Here is a 4,567-nt window from a genome sequence, read left to right as displayed (position 1 = left end):
ACAAGGTAACCTTATAATAGCTAATAATAGCTAACATTTATATAGCACCTACTATGTGTCAGCCATTGTGCTAAACACTTTATCATTATTATTTCATTTGATCCTCACAACAACCTTGCAAGGTTGGTGCTGTTAATATCCCCATCTTACACAAGAGCAATTTCTCCTCTGCACTCCCTAGTTGTCCCTTGGAGGGGAAGGCACTCACAGCTGAGAGACTGGAAGGACCTTCTGCATGAGCTATTTGCTAAAGGAATCCAGCAATTGGTAATGTTATCCCCATTTTGTAGGTGAGGAAATTAAGAATCAGAAAGGGTGAGTAATTTGGCCATAGTCACACAGCTAATAAGTGAGTAGGGATGAGTCCCTTCTACTTTTCCTCAGCCTTTTTTTGTTTGTTTGTTTTTATTACCTAGGCAACAGGTGGCCAAGCCCTGGCATCTTGCAGCCTGAACCCCATCCTCAGAGCAGACATCAGACATATCAGACATTTCTTGTGAACCCCTGAGTATAGAGGTGCTGTTCTTACACCCACCCACCAATCCACCCACACCCACACACCCACACTCACACCCACACCCACCCACCCACACTCACACCCACACCCACCCACCCACACTCACACCCACACACACACACACACACACACACACACACACACTTCGACCCTGAAGCAAAGAGACAGGATAGTCTTTCTCTCAGGAGAATATCTAAGCCCCTTTCCTTTCTTTCTCAAACAGATCATGATCTATCCCTTACAAGCAACTGAAAAAGGTCTAGGGTTTCACTCCAAGTTTTTCCTGACTCAAAATTGCAGTCCTTCCACTCTGTCGCATTGTATGTACACATACATGCTAGTGTATTGTAAAGAGCTTGAGACTGTGATGAGGGAAGGAAGGAGGAAGGGAAGAGGAAAGGAGGAAGGAAAGAAGAAAGAAAAAGAAAGAAAGGAGGGAAGGAAGGAAGAACAGAAGGAAAGAAGGAAAAAAGAAAGAAAGGAAAAAGGGAGGGAGGAAAAAAGGAGGCAAGGGAGAGAGGGAGGGAGGGAAGGAAGCCTTCTGTCAATCTTGGAAAGCTGGGTATGTGCCTTTGAGCACTAAAAGTACTGGTATGGAAGCAAGACTAGGGGAAATAATGTGACCTGTACCTTGAAGGTGACTTTTAAGACATATTCCTTGGCATAACCATTGATCAAAACTGAAAGAATGGTATGTCTCCCTCTCATTTGTGATCGACTAGCCTGAGAAACAGTTTGAACTTCTTGGGATAGATTGTGAAAGCTCTGAAGACTCATGGCTGGTCAGAACTTGGGCTTGGAGGTACTTCCAGGCCTTTAGGGGCTTAGGGTTTTTGTGGGACTGTGCTTCCAGAAGCTAGGAAGATTCTTCTAGGTTTTGCTCATTCTCCTTTTTTTGGATTAATCAACCTTGTGGCTAACCAGCCTCCCCCCCAACCCCTACCCCCTTGGAGCAGTGAAGCTAAGCTTCTTTTTTCCTGGGGCAGCATTTCTCTCTCACTTTGGCCTCATTGCTTTGAGGCTTTTTCAAGGATTTGGTATCCATCCATCAGGACCCAGGAGAGGTTATATAATCCATGTCCATAATCTTTGTATGAATGTTTGGTATGAATAGATTTTTAAGATTCTGTATTAGAATCACATTCTCCATTATTGGCACATTTATTTTGGAGCTAAGTTTTCCTCAAAGTGGTCAGTGTGGGTTTTTTCTTTTTTTTTTTTTTTAAGGCCTCCATACTTGATAAATCTACCTCCTGTTCTCAAGGAGAAATCTCTATCAGTGTGATTAATCATCGTGCTGTCTCTTGTCTGATCTCTCACCTCTTTTTCGTTGCTAAACTTCTTTAAACAGTGTCTGCACTTGCTTTGGGCACTTACTCATGACTACCTTTCTTGGCTTCCCTTTCTCCTCATATCCTCTTCCATGAAATCTCACTCCCATAGTTTCATCTACCGCATTGAAGCTAGTGATTCCCAAATCTGCTTCTCCAGACTTTACCCCTATTTGCAATTATTTTCTTATTTCATTCTCACAACCTTGGGAGGTAGGTGCTATTATTATCCTTGTCATACAGATGAGAAAACTGCGGCAAACAGAGGTTAAGTGACCTGTCTGGAGGAGGAGGAGAAGCACCTAGTCAGTGTCTAAAGCTAGATTTGAAGTCAGAGCTTTGTTTCCTCATCTGTAAAATGCACAAGAGAAGGAAATGGCAAGCCACTCTAGTGTCTTTGCCAAGAAAACCCCAAATGGGGTCATGAAGAGTAGAACATGATTGAAAAACGATTGAACAGCAACATTCTAACTCTAAATCTAGCGCTCTTGCTACTGGGACACCAAGCTGCATCTCTCATTGCCTACAGGATATATCAGGAGACCTCCCTGGCATCTCAAACTTAGCCTGTCCAGCGTGAAACTGTCAGTCTTTCCTCTTACTCCTTCCCCTTCTCCTAACTTTAATGTTTTTCTGTGTGGCAGCATCTATTTACCCATGTATGTAATCTTGGGGTTATCGCTGATTCATTCCTCTCCTTCACTTCTCATATCCTACTAGTTCCTGTCAATTCCATCTCCAAAATACTTCTTGAAAGCATTTTCTCATCTCTGTTCTCACTACAACCCTTCTGCTACAGGTCTGAATTATTACCTATTGAGTGATGCAATTGTTTCTTTAGGTCTTTCACAGCTCTACTTTTCCTCTGTTCCAATCTATCACTCATCCACTGCCAGAATGATCATCCTTATCAATAAATCTGTTCATATCTCTCCCATGCTAAGAATCCATGCAGGCTCCATACAGTCTGTTTAGGTGACATTCAAACTCCCTTGCTTAACATTCAAGGCCCTTTACAGTATGGAACTACTTTCTCACTGTAGCCTTATCTCACATTTTATCCTCCTCCATATTTAAGTTGTTGTTATTAAGTTGTTTTTCAGTCATGTCCCACTCTTCATTACCCCATTTGGGGTTTTCTTGGCAAAAATACTGGAATGATTTGCCTTTTTCTTGTCTGGCTCATTTTACAGAAGAGGAAACTGAGGCATACAGGGTTAAGTGACTTGCCCAGGGTCACACTGCTAGTAAGTGTCTGAGGCCTGTATTTGAACTCAGGAAGAAGAGTCTTCTGGACTCCAGACCCGGCACTCTATCTGCTGCACCACCTAGCTGCCCCCCCCCACCACATACTTCCTCCATCCTCGTTAAACAATTTTCTTCTCCCCAAGTCCAAGCCTAAACCCACACCACTTCCACATTTCTCTGTCTCTTTGCTCAAGGCTATTCTCTATGCCTAGTGTGCTCTCCTTTCTTTCTTATTCTATTAAGCCCTTTCTATCCTGTAAGGTCCAATTCAGATGCCACCTCTTTTGGGAAGCATCCTTTATCATCCCACCAGTTGGTAAAGACCTTCCTTCTCATACCTACCACAGCACTTTTTTTGGTAATTTTGTTTTGTAATTCTAATGCACTTGATATACATTATTGTGTATTAGTATTATTATTATCTTTGTTGGTATCGTGTGCCCCATTAGATGCTACATTCTTTGAGGGTAGTGATCCAGTCTAAGCTAAGTTTTGTATGCTCTCAGTACCTAGCACAGTGCCAGGAACTGTCCATAATCTTTTTTGTACACCGTCTCCCTCTTGTTGAACTAGGAGAACAGAGGCTGTTTTTGCCTTTTCTTTTCTTTTGTATTCCCATATTTTACCATAGTGCCTGGCTCACAGTAGGTACTTAACAAATGTTTGTTGACCTGACTTGATTGTTATCAAATTGCATTATTGCCAAAATTCTGCTAAAGTACTTCTTAAGAGGCAGTATGGTGTGGTGAAGAAAGCAGAAGACTTGGAATCAGGAAGGCCTGGGTTCAGATCCAGGTGAGACACTGACTAGAAATAGGACAATGAGCTTAACCTGTCTTTGGCTTGATTTCCTCATCTATAAAATGAGAGGGTTGGAAAGGGCCTTCAGGGTCCCTTCCAGCTCTAAATCTTTGATCCCACGATCTGTGACCCTTGAATTTTATGGGAGAAGTCTAGCAGAGACTCCTAGAAGAACCTGAGAACTATACTAGCATTAACCACAAAACCTTACACAGAATGAGCACTGAACAGTTGAATGAATTTCCAGGAATGATGGCAGACCTCTATTTTATTGAATGGTGGGGAAAGGAAGAAGAACTACAGAACTCAAAAGACTGGGGCAGAGAAACAGGCACCTGAGACATGTTACCTTTTGTGTATTGATTTTTTTTTAATGAACATATTATAATCTTACAAAATAACTGGCTTTAGCAGTTTTATGATACAGTAGATTAGTTCCCTTCACTGTGTCCCCAACTATACCATTCCCAAGGGATTTGAACTGATGTCCCCATTAACAATATTATAGGGTAGAAGAAAGGGAATAAAGGCCAACCAAGCTAAATCCTTGACCTGGTGTTGGAGGGAAGAAAAGAATGAACTTGAGAGAATGGTCCCCTTGTTCTCTTGTTTCATATACAGTGCTCTCTCTCTCTCTCTCTCTCTCTCTCTCTCTCTCTCTCTCTCTCTC

Source organism: Vombatus ursinus, unplaced genomic scaffold (assembly GCF_900497805.2).
Source record: "Vombatus ursinus unplaced genomic scaffold, bare-nosed wombat genome assembly UNPS02014789.1, whole genome shotgun sequence".
In the NCBI taxonomy this organism is placed as follows: Eukaryota; Metazoa; Chordata; class Mammalia; order Diprotodontia; family Vombatidae; genus Vombatus; species Vombatus ursinus.
Note: the sequence above shows the minus strand (reverse complement) of the source record.